Raw genomic sequence first — 16,054 nt, 5'->3', positions numbered from 1 at the left:
ATACTGCCTTTAATCAGGATGTAATGACCTTCCCTGTCTTTTTTAATCATATCTATTTTTACTTTGGCTTTGTCAGAGATCATGATAGCCACTCCTGCCTTCTTTTTCTCATTTGACGCCCAAAAGATTTTGCTCATACCCTTAACCTTGAACTTGTGTGTGTCTACCCGCCTCCCCTGCTCCCTTTGGTTTATCCCTTCTGACTTTCTCAGTAGGGTTAGATAGAGTTTTTTATCTGAATGGATAATAAAGCTACTCTTCCCTCTCCGGGTTGATTACACTGAGAGTAAGGTTTGATTATGCTCTCTTCCTCTCCTTCTTATGATATTATTTATCCACTCCCCTTCCCATGCCCTCTTTGTGTGTAATAGAATATCTTATTTTTCTTATTTACTCGGATTTTTCTTGGTTTCCCCTACTATTCCCCCCCTCTTTCCCACCCCCATGTCTTCTTAGACCATTTAGTATCCTGTCCTCTCCCTATGAATTGTTCTTCTGGTTGCTATAATAGTGAATATTATAATAGTGTATAGAGTTCACTACAGAGAATTATACATAGCATTTCTCCACCTAGTAATACAGATAATTAGATCTTATTTATGCCCTTAAAGGGTCAAGCATAAAAGACTATGAGTTTTCTTTCTTTTCCCTCTGTTTCTTATTTACCTTTTCATCTTTCTCTTGATATTTGTGGTTGAGTGTCAAACTTTCCATTTAGTCCCGGTCTCTTTTGTGCAAAAACTTGGAATTCTTCAATTTTGTTGAATTCCCATACTTTCCCCTGAAAGTATATGGTTAGTTTCGCTGAGTAGTTGATTCGTGGTTGCAGGCCCAGCTCTCTTGCCTTTCTGAATATTGTATTCCAAGCCTTGCGGTCTTTTAGCGTGGAGGCTGCCAGATCCTGTGTGATCCTTATTGGTGCTCCTTGATATTTGAATTGTCTCTTTCTGGCTTCTTGTAAGATTTTTTCTTTAACTTGAAAGCTCTTCAATTTCGCTATTATATTTCTGGGTATTGACTTTTCTGGGTCCAGTGTAGAGGGTGTTCTATGGATCCTTTCAATGTCTATATTGCCCTCTTGTTGTAGAACTTCAGGGCAATTTTGCTGAATAATTTCTTTAAGTATGGAGTCCAAGTTTCTATTAATTTCTGCCTTTTCTGGAAGACTAATGATTCTCAAGTTGTCTCTTCTAGCCCGGTTTTCTTGGTCTGTCACTCTCTCATTGAGATATTTCATGTTTCCTTCTATTTTATCAGTCTTTTGACTTTGTTTTATTTGTTCTTGTTGTCTTGAGAGATCATTGGTTTCTAAATGTTCAATTCTAGCCTTTAAGGACTGGTTTTCGGCTTTAATGTTTTGGTTTTTGGCTATAATTTTTTGGTTTTCCTTTTCAATCTGGTCATTTTTGGTCTTCAGTTGTCTTGTCTCACTTTCCAATTGTGAAATTCTGCCTTTTAAACTGTTATTTTCTTGCCAGATTTCTTCCATCTTCCTCAGCATTTCATTTTTAAACTCTTCCATAGCTTGTGACCAGCTTTCATTTTTTGGGGAGGTTTGGATTTTTGTTTTCCCTCCTCTGTTGTCTGGATTTTCTCTGTGTAGAAGTTGTCGAGTGTTCCAGAGTTTCTCTTGATGGTCTTTTTCTTCTGGACTTCCTTATTGCTGGCCATTGTTAGCCCCGCCCGTTTTCCTCTGTGTCTTTGCACTCAGAGTCTGCCTGGGCCTTGCAAGCTCCGGGGGCTCTGGTCTCCTTGTCCTCGGGGTTAGGCCTCCTGGTAGTTCCCGGTCTGCCCCTCTGCCCGAGGTTCCTTCAGCAGTCTTTGGGGCTGCTTCCACAGCCAAGCTCCGGTCTGCACAGGTTCCTCACTGGAGGTCCAAGCCTGGGCTGGAGATCGTTATTCAAGCCTAGGGCACTGCCTTTGCCTGCTCAGATGCTCTTAGGGCCTGCCTTCACCCCTGCAGAAGGTAGTGAAAGTCTGTGGGCTGGAGATCTTTATTCGCCCCTGAGGCGATGCCTTCAGCGCTTGGGAAAGGCCTTGTTTTAGGGGCCTTTGTCCAGGCTGGAGGCTGTGCCTTCACCCACGTGGATGCTTGGGGAAAGTCCATTGGCACCCCCAGAAGTTGGGGTCCCTTGTCTTGCAGCACACAGGTATAAGCTCCGGGGCTGCCAGTGATTATCTGGTTGCCCCAGTCCTGTTTTCCCACTTGTTCGTTGGAGTTGTGTGAGGTGTGTGGTGTGGGGGGTGGGGGAGGGGCTTCTTCCTCTTGCTTTTTAGTGAGAGCTGTTTCACCCCTTTATAGCGTGGAAATGCCCCAATTCTGCGTACCTTCAATGCTGCGCCCTGTTGTGGGGTTCCTTCGTTCTTCTGGACTCGTTTTTATTTCCCCTTGAGGGGTTCTGTATGCTTTGGTCAGGAGAGATGGAGCAGCTGCTCCTTACTCTGCCGCCATCTTAACCAGAAGTCCATTTTCTATCTTGATGTATAGATTTCCCCCTCATCTTTTAAAAAAACTAATTTTGTGCTATAATATTTATCTGACATATCTCTGTAGCCACTGAGATGTATCAGTTCAGGCATTTTTAAAAGTCAGTATTAGAAGAAACCTCTGTTTCCATTTCTTGTTATTATTTTCCATTTCTGGCAAAAGTAAAATGAAAATAAGTTATGATAGTTGCCTATTCACCTGAACTAGCAGTTCAACAATTCAATTCAACTAATATTAATTACATGTCTACTATGTCCAGATCCTTGGGCTAGGCTCTGAGGGAAATAAAAGGTATTGATTTCTGTCTTAGTAAGTTGTAATTTAGTAAGACAATACTAGTTAATATGACACATACATAAATTGCTATGACATAAAAGCTCATTACAGAGATACAGACAAAATATTATGTGAAGTCTGAGAAGTGAAAGAATTATTTTTGATTGAAAATGCTTAAAGAAAGCCTCAGAAAAAAATAGCATTTGAACTGGGAGAAAATGTATTTGAGTTGACCTTTAACAATATGTAAAATCTCATTCAATAGTTGGGGGGAAAGAGCACCCTTGGCGTGAGTTTTAGCATGAGCAAAAGTGTGGATGGAGGTAACTGTGGGACAAGTAGGAAGAATTGTTAATTGTTCAATTTGGTGGGCAGTTTGGAATCACAGAAGATTTGAAGGGAATATATTTGTCAGCCACATAGACAATTGTTTATGTGGGGGAGGAGTATTATTTGAGACTTATTTGAATATTATTAGAAGCTATTGAAGACCATGGTTGATAATATGGGTTTGTACTAAGATGGTAGTATGGAAAAATAGAAGAGAAAATATAAAAGATATTCCAGAATATTGACTCTAAACAATCACCCTGGTGCAATTATCAATAATATGGAAACAGGTCTTGACCAATGACATGTAAAATTCAGTGAAATTGTGCGTCAGCTCCAGGGGTGGTGGTTTATGTGGGGAAGGGGTTTTGGGGGGGAGGGAAAGAACATGAATCATTTAACTATAGAAAAATATTCTAAATTAATCAAATAACATTTTTCAATTAAAAATTAATTTAAAATAAAATAAGCTGGAAAAAGATATCCCAGAGGTTGAATAAACAGGGCTTTCATATTATTTTATGTCTTTTATAATTGATTGGATATGGAAAACGAAGGGAAAGGACAGAGCTGAAAATAGCAACAAATTTGAAATGTGAAAGAAATAGTGAAGTCAGGAAGAGAAGTAATTTAGGGAGGGAAGGTAGGCGCGACTAAAACAAATAAACATTTTCTACAGGCAAGAAGACTCCAATAACTTGAAGTCTGATTGAACTGAGGTGATTGTTTAGTGTCCTAACAATTGGGTAAGAATTTCGACTTGTGGTGTGTGGTTTCCACTTAGGAAAGATTAATAGCCCATGTACACGAGAGTTATGGATGAACTCTGTTACTCAGAGAGTATTCAGTCACTCGGGGAAGATGAAATAAATGCAAAGACTATTTTGTCTCATCACCATTTTTCAATATATATTATTGACAGCAGCCATCACTATGGTAAAAAATATATTTTATATTAGTGACATTCAACACTTAAAGCACTGTTTTCTTTTTCCTCCAACCAAAGCAATATGCTGCTACATTGAGACAATCCTTTAGAAAGTAGAAGGAAGCAGAAAGTATACAAGGTACGAATGACAAGGTAGGCAACTGCCCAGGACATACAACACAAAGGAGTACCACTTCCAACACTTGAAAATGTTGGCTTTTAAATAAATGCACTTTTGATGACAACGGAGATGAAGGTTTGGGATTTCATTGGTATTGGCAACTCTCAATGTGAAAATTTGGTCTTGCACTGTAGATCAGCAACTCATCCATTATGGTCTCAGAGAACTGTATGAGACATTGACTTGCCCATTCATACAAAGCCAGGACTTATCTGAGGCAGGACTTCAACTCAGGTTCTCTTGACTCCAAAATTATACTCTAACCACATGCCACACTCCCTCTTTAAACGGGAACATATTTGTAATTCTCTTCCTTTGCATTTTCTGTGAAATGTGACTATTTATTTTCTATTAAGTTGTTCGCTTCTTACAAATTCTTTCAAAAGGTAAAATTATATCCATCCTTTCTCTGGGAGACATATACATGTGAGTCTGATGCCTCACTTTAGTTACACAAATGCCTTATCTTTGTTCTAGAAGCAAAGTGAGATCTTCCAAACAGGGCTATCATAACTATAGATTCCAAACAAGGGACTAATGTCTGAGAATTTTAAAGGTGATGCCATATCAGTCTTTTTTCTTCTCTCATTGTATAGATGAAACTCCTGTTGATTCAGATGGATGGTATATGATTTCTTTTGTATATTCTTTTTCCTATTGTCATTTTAGTATTTAGAGTTGGAAAGGAACTTAGAGATCATTTAATCTGCCTTATCCTCCACTGTACACATTCCAATGGACTTTAAGTTATTTGCCCAAGATTATCACACAACTGGTAAAAAGCACAGGTAGGATTTAAAACTTGATCCTCTGACTTCAAATTTAATATATTTCTCTTTCTACTATTTCATACTTGCTCTCAAAGAGAAACATTATAGAAATATTGATTCTTTACTTGAGCTATGTTCATATGAGAGGTGTGTGTGTGGTGTGTGTGTGTGGTGTGTGTGTGTGTGTGTGTGTGTGTTTGTAGCCAGAGGGGTTAGCTGATAGAAAGAGGGATGGCTCTCTTTTACTTTCTGCTTACCTGGATAAAATCTTCATGCCAAGAAAAATAAATGATTTGATGGAATATGCATCATTCATTGGTCAGAGGATTCAACTATATATAACCTATCAGAATTTCTCAAGCTCTGAGTTTCTATGATTCATACTTTAGTACGTTTTGCTTCTGAAAAAATGTTGTTCATCAATATTTGTGGGACATTCATGCCTCATAAGTATTTTGGGAATTATTTTCTTAATATAGGGAATTGCCACTGTGTTAAATCCTTGCACTCAGTGCCAATTATAATTCATTTATAATTAATAGTCTTAAAGAGTTGCCTAATGTTCATTCAGGCTGTGACTTACTGGGGACTACTAAGCTAGAGTTAGAAAATACATCTGGATTAAGATATTTCTGACTCCAAGCATAACATTTCTATACATCAAACCATTCTGCCTCTCTTATTTTGAATTACTTTAATTTATCTGAGCAGTAGTAAAACATCAGATTTTAAAAATAATCATTACACTAATAATGTCAATTAATACAACATCATTCAAAAGCTTCTAGAGAATTAAAAAAAGGAGTTTCTTCAATAAAATTATCAAAGGCTTTTTTAAAAAAGTTTTAATTGCCTCACTATTAGTACAACAATATAATATCTAAGGGATTCATTCATTCAAAGATGGTTAAAGTTAATCATATTTTGGACCAAAATTGCTAAAATTATTTGATTTGACCTTATATAATTACCAAAATTACTTTCTATCATAGAACTTAAATTGCAAATGATGTCTTAGTAAAAAAAATCTCTCCTGTTCAAAGATCATCATAGTTGATTGACAATTATCAGCTAGAGAAAGAGTGATCCATTCATCTGTACTACTAAGGTGAGAAATATAAAGGACTCGCACCATTAAGTGATGGCCAGATCCCCATCTATACTTTCTGCCCAAGTATCTGGAACTCACTTTAGTTTTTAGGCAATATTTGTCCTGACATTCTTATTACATTTTATTCTTAAAGAATGTATATTTACAATAGATAAAATAGGAGGGATAGGAAATATACCTATATATTATTAAAATCAATAATTTTAGCAGACCATTTTCAAAATATGACTGCTGAATGATATTAGAGACTATTGGAGGGGGAGAGATCTATGTTTGAGCTATTCTAATGCTCTTAGTAAGTAGCAAATTTTGAAGTTTTCTTGGCCTTTAGGCAGCTTCACATCCAAATATTGATCAGCGTCCCTTGGGAAATATAACCTATTCTTGATTATCTTGGGCATCATTATTCAGACAGTCATTTATCCTGATGTATAATGTTTCCTTCTCCATGCTTTTGACGTTTTTGTTTGTTAGGACATTCATCATATACTATGTGGGTATAGCCAGAAAGCTTAACATGGATCAGTCAGTTTGGGTACTTGTGAGCAATTGTGGCTAAAATGAAATTTGAGTCTTATCTATTCACTTGAATTGCCTATGTTGTGTCATCCATTAGGAGAACAGGTTTTGAAGACAGTGGAGAAATGCCACAAAACACAGAGAAGGAATTTTTCTTTTTTAAAAATTTCTCAGGAGGTGTTTGTGAAAAGTTATCCAAGATAAATGATAGGAGAAACTGAATTAGGAGACTATTCTATTTGAGGTCATTCTATGAGGGTTTTCATTTAATTCTAAATAGAAAATTTGGACACTTGAATCAAGTGGTGAACATGATGAACAGGTAAGAGATGGAACTTTGCAAATGTGAACCTGATAGAACATTAGTGAACTGCAGAGGCATGAGAGGCAGGGTGTATACAATATTAAAGATCTCTGTCATTCAGAATTCATCCAAAATGTATTTAGGTGGGTGCTTTCTTATCTTTATGTGGGTGGTATACTGGACTTAGACTTAAAGGACATGAGTTTTTATCCTAAATTCCATAATTTGCTAATGATGTAACTTGAACCAAATCTTGTAAGCTTCAACTTTTCCATCTCTAAATTGAGAATAATGTTTGTGCTCTTTATTTCACATATTTATCATGAAGATTAAATGATATTTCAAAAGTAGGAGGTGGGTATTGATGATGTATAGGATGTGTATTTGAACACCCCACCTGATAGATACCAATAGGCCAAAGTAGCTAATTCCCCACCCCCAATTGGGAAGACCTCAAAGGGTGTAATCCTCAAAGAGGCTCCCCAGAAAGGAAAGACTGTAGTGGGGTTGTTGAAGGAAGATGTTAGAAGGAAGATGAGACCCTAATATACTGGGTCCAATCTTCAGTGCCACTGATACTAGGACAAGTTCCCCCCTCACCCCCAGTGTCCTGTTCAAATGGCTTTTGGCTTTTCCCCTTTAAGATGGAGTTTGTACTTGTCTTCCCCTCAGCCCCTCAAACGTCACCTCCCACTCTCAAGGTAACTGCTCCAAACTATGACTAACAAACTAACAAGGATTTATTAAAAAGTAAATGAATTCAGGGTTCAAGGGAAAGGGTATTTAGGGGATCAAGATTAGAGGGGAATGGGATAAGCTTCACTAACAACTATAGTCTTTTCCTCAAGAGAACAGCACTGGACTACTTCTGAGGCTTGGTCTCAGTAGCTGACTCTCTTCCCCCTATAATCTCCTATCATTAATCTCTAAACTAATATAAAAGGGAAGTAACTGGGATAAATGAATTAGCAGGATCTGGGAAAAATCCCCCAATCCCAATCCCCCTGGGAGTCAGAGCTCTTGGGTCAAACTGGAGACTGTTGTGTCAAAAGTCTTCTTGGATGGTCAATTGAAGTTTGTAGAAATTGATGTAGGTAGTGGCGATTTCCAGATAATTTCCAACATAGGGGTACAGAGGAGCAAGATTCACTCAGGATCTGCCCAAAACCCAACCTCCCTTCCTCCCTGGTTCCCCATCAGGTCAGGGGTGCAGTGACAGTTGAGAAACTCCCCCTCCTCTGTGACCCCTCCTCCACATTCTGAAAGTCCAACATTCTCCTGGGCTGTTTCAGGATCCATTCCATTTCCAGCTATGTTCTTTATTTTGGTTCCCTTTGACAAATTCAATCCATACAGTTACAAAACCTTTTGGTAAGGTAGTCTATAGTGTGTCATTACACTTACCCTTACTAGTAACTAACAGTGGTAATTATATTTCAAACATCAATGGGGTGGTGGGGCCAAGATAGTGGAGAAGATACCTAGACCTGTCTGTTCTCTAACAAATTGCCATCTAAATGACTGATATAAAGGAGCAAAATGAAATCTGGAGTGGTAGATGTCACAAAAATATGGTGTGAAACAATTGTTTCAGCCTGAAAAAACAACTTAGAAGACCAACACAAAAGATCTATTGCACCATGGGGGAAATGGTACACAGACTAGCTTGTCAAATAGGCACCCATCTTAGAATACCAGCACCGAACTTGGGGGAAGCTGAATTAGCTTAGAAAGAGATCATATATAAACAGACTTGTACGAAAATATTTATAGAGGTGCTTTTTGTGCAGGCAAAAAAACTGGAAAAGGAGGGTATGTCCTTCAATTGGGGAATGGCTGAACAAACTGTGGTATATGCGGGTGATGGAATACTATTGTGCTAAAAGGAATAATAAACTAAAGGGATTCCATGTGAACTGGAAAGACCTCCAGGAACTGATGCAGAGCGAAAGGAGCAGAGCCAGAAGAACATTGTACACAGAGACTGATATACTATGGTAAAATCGAATGTAATGGACCTCTGTACCAGAAGCAATGCAATGACACAGGACAATTCTGAAGAACTTATGGTAAAAAACGCTACCCACATTCAGAGGAAGGACTGCAGGAGAGGAAACATATAAGAAAAACAACTGCTTGAACGCATGGGTTGGGGTGGACATGATTGGGGATGTAGACTCGAAACTACCACACCAATGCAAATATCAACAATTTGGAAATAGGTATTGATCAATGATACATGTTAAAACCAGTAGAAATGTGCATCAGCCATGGGTGAGGGAATTGCGGGGGGTGAAGGGGAAAGTAGGAGCATGAATCATGTAACCATGTTAAAAATGAATATTAATAAATGTTTAAAAATTATCAACAGTGTTTTAACAATCAAGTTTCCCAATTCTATGGAGGGGATTCATTACTTCCTAAGATATCCTATTTCCCTTGGGGGCAGCTATAATTATTAGGAAGTTATTCCTTAAATGGAACTGAAATCTCTTTTACCTCTTAAACATTTGTCACTTGCTAATAATTCTATTCTCTTTGTCTAAGGATAATGGGTTTAATCCCCCTTTAAATATATGAACTTTCAGTAAGATAGTTCTTATATTCATTCCCCTTGAAGGCTCTCCAGAATGGTTGCATTAGTTTATAAATCCACCAACAGTATATTAGTGTCCCAATTTTCCCACATCCCCTCCAAAATTTACTAATTTTCTGTGAGGTGACACTTCAGAGTTATTTTAATTTGTATTTCTCTAGTCAAGAGCAATTTGGAGTATTTTTTTCTTATGACTATAGTAACAGTTTTAATTTTTTCATTCTGAGAGTTTCCTGCTTGCATTTTTGAACATTAATTGAGGAATGACTTGGATTTTTATAAATCTCACTAAGTTCTCTATATATTTGAGAAATGAGACCTCTGTCTGAGATACTTGCTACAGAATTTTCCCCAGTCTTTTGTTTCCTTTCTAATTTTAGTTGCAATGGTTTTGTTTTTGCAAACCCTTTTTAATTTAACAAAATCAAAATTATCCATTTTACAGCTTGTAATGTTCTCTATGTCTTGTTTAGTCATAAATTCCTCCCTTTTCCACAGATGTCATAGTTCAACTATTCCATGCTCCCCTAATTTGCTTATGGTAACATCCTTTATCTCTAAATCATGTATACATTTTAACTTTATATTGGTATATGATGTGAAATGTTGATCTATACCTAGTTTTTGTCAAATAGTGAAATCATTTCTCCAAATCTTAGATCTTTGGATTTGTCAAACACTAGGCTTCTGGGGTCATTGACTTTTTTGTTTTATGTACTTTAATCTACTCCAGTGATCCACTAATTTATTTCTTAGCCAATACCAGATTGTTTTGATGATTACTGCTTTATAATACAATTTGAGATCCAGTACAACTTGGCTACATTTCTACATAATTTTTCATTAATTACTTTGATATTCTTTTCTTTTTGTTCTTCCAGATAAATTTTGTTATATCTAGCTCTATGAAATAACTTTTCGGTATTTTATTGATATGAAAATGAATAGTTAAAATTAATTTAGGAAGGATTGCCATTTTTTTTATATTGGCTTAGCCTACCCGTGAGTAGTTGCTTAGGTCTGACTTTTTTGTGTAAAAAGTGTTTTGTTATTGCCTTCATATAGTTCCTGTGTTTGTTTTGACAAAGTAGGCCCCTAGGTCTTATTTATTCAGTGTATATCTTGTTTGCACACATTATCGTACATGTTGTTTCTCCCTAAGATCATAAATCTCTCAAGGGCAGATGTTTTTTGCCTTTCTTGTATCCCTAGTGCTTAGCGCAGTGCCTGTAACATAGTAATCTCAATAAAGTTTTATTGGATAATTGACTGATATATTCTGGAAAATAATTTAGCTTTTCAGTGCTTGGGAAATTATATAAGACTATTATAAGAAGATACTGATATCTATCAGAGAGGTTGTTTACTCTGAGTGTTTCCTATACCAAAACACTCACTGATCTATTTAGTTCCCATCTCTCATCAAGTTTAAAGAAGTCATGAATCTGGGAGAGATAACTAACATGATGGATGATTGAGTCAGGATCCAAAATGATCCTAACATGTCATAATTGAATTATCAGCCATGTCTAATAAGATGACATCTAATAGAGATAAAATTCATCCTTCAGCTGGATTAAAAAAATCAGCAGCACAGGCATGGAAGGGGGGTGGTGTTGGTACCCAATAAAATAGTTCCTACAAATAAGAATGGGGTTTCTTGAAGACATTTAACTGATTATATTCAATACTAGTCAATAATAGCATTAAAAGGGGACAAAATGAAATTTAAGGTTACATTAATAGAGCAAAAGGTTTAAAGTGAGTACTTTATACTGTTCAGACCAAGTCTTGAGTATTTTCCTCTATTTCAGGGTACACATTTTTGAAAAGGCAAACCTGAACAAATGAGAAGGACAATGACTAAGATGTGAAGAAACTTCACACCCTACATATGGAAATCCGTTATGAGAATTGGTGATGTTTAACTTGGAGAAACTTGGACTCTGGGGAAGAGGTGAGGGTATAGCTATCTTTAAATAATTAGAAGGGATATTGAGGAAGAAATAAGTTTATGTTTCTTGGCACCAGAAGACATATCTAGAAGCAATGATTAAAAGGTACAGAGAAGATGACTTTGCTAAGATATACAAGAGAACATCCTGGCAACCTTAAGTGTTCAAAAAGTAGGAAGAGCTAACTTAGGGGTAAGTCTGCCTCCTCCACTGAAAATCAATAAATGAAGGTTGGACAGCCACTTTTTGGGGAATGGTGTATAGTAATGTTGTTCAACTCAAATAGAAAATGACATAAATCATAGACAAAGATTTCTATATGCTCCATATTGACATTATCATATTTTTATTTATTTCATTAAATATTTCCCTATTACATTTTAATCTGGTTTGGCCAAACTTGGCAGTATTGGCAGTTGCAATGGAGATCTTGTGCCATGTGTTTGACAACTCTCAATCATAGAGGGCATCCTTGTTTATTGGCTGTGGCACCCTAAGCAATACACTTCATTTGGTTTGCCTTAGTTTCCTCAACTTTCAAATAAATGAGCTGGAGAAGGAAATGATAAACCACTACAATATCTTTACCAAGAAAACCTCGAATATTATCATGAAGAATTGAACATGAATATAATGACTGAACAACAAGAATCCTTGCTAAGGTATGTTTTGAACTAGATGATACCTGAAGTTCCTTCAATTTGTGAAGTTTTATGATTCTTTGAATTGTATTTCCAGTTTTAAGGTCCTGTCATTTTAAGTATATAGTATGTAGCTCATTATCTGGAAATTGGATTTAGAAAAAACTCTCTCAGATATGAACTTATTTGTTAGTGTGTATATGTGTTTCTATATTTGCACATCATGTATGATTCCAAATAGCATGAAATATAAAAAATTATTTCAGTTAAACTTAAACAAAGGTGGTGTCTTATTAAGGCTTTACAGAAAAAATAATTATAGAAAGAAAGCTGAAAGATCATATCAGTATTACACTGGATATGCTTTGTTGCAATCTGACCCCATTCTTTAATTTCAGCAATCATAAAGGTAAAAAAGAGGCAGGGCTTCATTCATTGTTCCTATTCCAACTTTCATGAATGAACAGTGAGTTTGAGTACATCTGTACTTGAACACTGTTGTTTTTCCCGTTTTCAGCTCTGATGACTTAAAAATATTCTCTTCTGCATTTCTGTCACTGCTTACATCTGTGCTTGTGGCAATTGGCTTTCTGGGACAATTTCAAGTTCTCCATAAAAAGAGTCTATTTTTTGTAATATTGCTCTCTCTATATAGATAACACATAAACTCTATCTTCAAATTACTTGCAAAGGACTTCCATCAATACATTTTTCTCCAGGAGATTAATTCTTTTTTTTTTTAATAATCTTTCTTCCCACCCAATAAACTATCAAGGTCAAGTCTGGTTAGTTTAAAATGTTTCATGTCTCACTCCTTCAACCTTGACTCACTTTTATTATCCTCTTCAGGATATTTTGAAACACATGCCATTTTTTAAGGGGAAATACAGGGATGTATGTTGTAAATAATCTAAATCAACCTTAGCTCCTAAACACTGGAAAATCTACTGATTTACAGTTTTTCTCACCTTATCCTCTTAATACATCTTCCCAGAGGGGTGTGGTGTGTGTGTGTGTGTGTGTGTGTGTGTGTGTGTGTGTGTGTGTGTGTGATTTCTAGAAAATTTAAACAGGTCTAGTGAAAAGAAGGCAAGGCAAAATAAAATCTCCTAGTCTATCAGAAGTTCTGAGGTCTTTGTGCTTGTCTTGTTTCCTTACATCATTCTGTTAAAATTAAATTTTATAGCCATGAAACACCCCAGACAGAAAGCTTATCTCAGAACTTTTGCACTTGAGGGAAGGGGTAGGAGGTGAAAGTGGGAGTGAAGAACCAGAAAGTTTATCTCACAGGCATGACAGAGTTTAGGGAATTCCTCCCTGTAGATCATCTGGCAACTTCTGATCTAGTTTGACAAACACTTATTAGTTAATATTTTAAGTGCAACGTTCAAGGTACTAAGGCAACAAAAACAAAAAAGGGAAAGCTAGGAATTCTAAGAGACAATGTTGAGGTTGGAGAACATCCCAGCTTGAGGACTAGTTTGTGCAATACTGTTCTCACTCTGTGCTCAATTGCAGACATACCTTATTTTCTCGTGCTGTCCTTTATTGTACTTCAAAGAATTGTAATTTTTGCAAATTGAAGGTTTTTAGCAACACTGCACCAAGCAAGTCGATCAGTACCATTTTTCCAACATCATCTACTCACATATCTATGTGTCCCATACTATTTCAAACTTTTTCATTATTATTTTACCTATTACAATTGGGGGCCCCCAAAAGATGGTGAATTTAATGTTGTTTGTGATCTGACTGGTTACCAATGAGGTGCTCATCTTTCTCCCTCTCCCTGGACTGCCCTATAAAGGGAGAGGGAACAACATTGAAATCGGACACTAATTAATATCCATACAATGACTTCTAAGTGTTCAAGATGAAGGAAGAGAAAATTGATATGGCAAACTTCATTACTGTCTTATTTTAAGAAATTTTCATGGCCACCTTAACCTTCAACTATCATCAACTTGATTGGCCAGCACTCATCCATATCAAGGTAAGGAAAAAGATTATGACTTGCTGAAAGTTCAGGTAATAGCATTTTAAAGCAATACCTTATTTTTTTAAATTAAGGTAAGCATATTTTAAGGCATGATACTTAATAAATTAGAGTGTAATATGAATATCTTTTACATTCACTGGGAAACAAAAAAATCATGTGAATTTCACTTTATTGAAATATTTGTTTTATTGTAGTGGTCTGACACTGAATCCAAACTTCAAGGCATGCCTATAAAAATTCCATCTTCTGCAAGAACTCTTTCCAAGTCCTCCTTATTGCTAGTCCTCTCCTGACATTGCCTCAAATTTATCAATTGTTTTATATCATGTAGCATTGCATTATGCTATATTAATCATAGTATGTTGTTTTATTATATATAACATTATAATATAATTAAATCATTTATAATATATTATATACTCACATCCAATATAATTATGTTATTATCTTGTGTTATGCCATGTTATATTAAATGTCCTATTTGTAAATAGCTGTTCATGTGTTGTGAGCTTTTTGAGGGCAGGGACTGTTTTTGTGTTTCTTTGTCTCCTCAGTGCATAGTACAATGACTATCACACAGGAGATACTTAATAAATGCTTATTAAATAGAAAATATCTGAGAGTATACATATACTACAAATTTAATATGATTCAACAAAGTGCCATGGTATCTAAAAAGCTAATGCAAATGTTGGTTGCCTTCTATCTAAAATATGCAAAAAGGTAGTTGTTCTTTGTTTAAGTAGTACACAAAATACCATGCTCTTCTCTAGGCATTTCATTTTAAAGAGGATCTTGACAAATTGAAACACATTAGGTGAAGGTGAACAGAAACGGAAGGAAAATGAAGAGTTTATCATATGAGGAACTGATTTTGTTTAACATGAAAAACATGGAGGGAACATCAAAGCTGTGTCCAAATATTTCAAAGGCTATAATATAAAAGAGTGATTATGTTCTTCTGCTTTTCCCCAGTAATGATGGAATAATGGTTAATAATTGGTAGAAGAGGCAAAGAGGCAGATTTCAACTTGATAAATGGAAAAAAACAACTTTGGGACAATCCAAGCTCCTGATAATTGGAAGGCTTTGAGGTTGAAATGCTACCTGTAGACATTCTGGACTTCTAAGGTCCTTCCAACTATGAGATTCTAGAATTCCTACTATTGAGACATAGTGTTCAGCAATACTAGATGGGGATCTTGTTAGGCCAAATATTTTGAATGCCAACTGGATAGCTTGGTAATGTATTCCACTCTTAGACTGGGAGAAGGTGAAAAGAACATTAGAATTTGTACAGACTGAAAGAGGTAGGGCTAGTGAGCAGTAGGTTAGGGGTGATGGCAACAGGGATGGATAGAGAAGGACAAAAATGGTTCAAATGTGTTCACTATTTCCTGAGATTCCTCTAGGATGGCTACTTTTATCAGATATCAGAGACAGACAAAATGGCAGCAACCAGAGTAGAAGAAAAGTCTTAGTTGTAAAGCTAAGTAGCTGAGGACTATCTCCTTTTCCCTCCTCTCAAAGATTTATTTATGCTAATCTTTCAGTACTATAGTATTTCTTTATTAAGTTTAATTCCTGGATGTCTACATTCCATGTTGCCTCTACTCATTCAGTCATTTTTCAGTCATGTCAAATTCTTCATGAACCCATTTGGTGTTTTCTGGGCATATAATCGAGTGATTTGTCATTTCTTTCTCCAATTCATTTTATAGATGAGGAAAGTGAGGCAAATAGGGTTAAGTATCTTGCCCAGGGTCACAGAGCTAGTGTTTGATACCAGATGTGAACTTAGGAAAATCTTTTTGACTAGAACTATCACTCAATCTACTGCACTACTTAGCTGCCTCTTGCCTATCCTTATACCATCATACTTATAATATTTCTATGGGAACCTTGCATGTTACCTCTGTGATGCTGGACTCTGATAGGTGAATTTTCATCTTATCT

This window comes from Gracilinanus agilis, chromosome 3, assembly GCF_016433145.1.
Source record: "Gracilinanus agilis isolate LMUSP501 chromosome 3, AgileGrace, whole genome shotgun sequence".
NCBI classification, from domain to species: domain Eukaryota; kingdom Metazoa; phylum Chordata; class Mammalia; order Didelphimorphia; family Didelphidae; genus Gracilinanus; species Gracilinanus agilis.
This window is presented reverse-complemented; position numbering follows the sequence as displayed.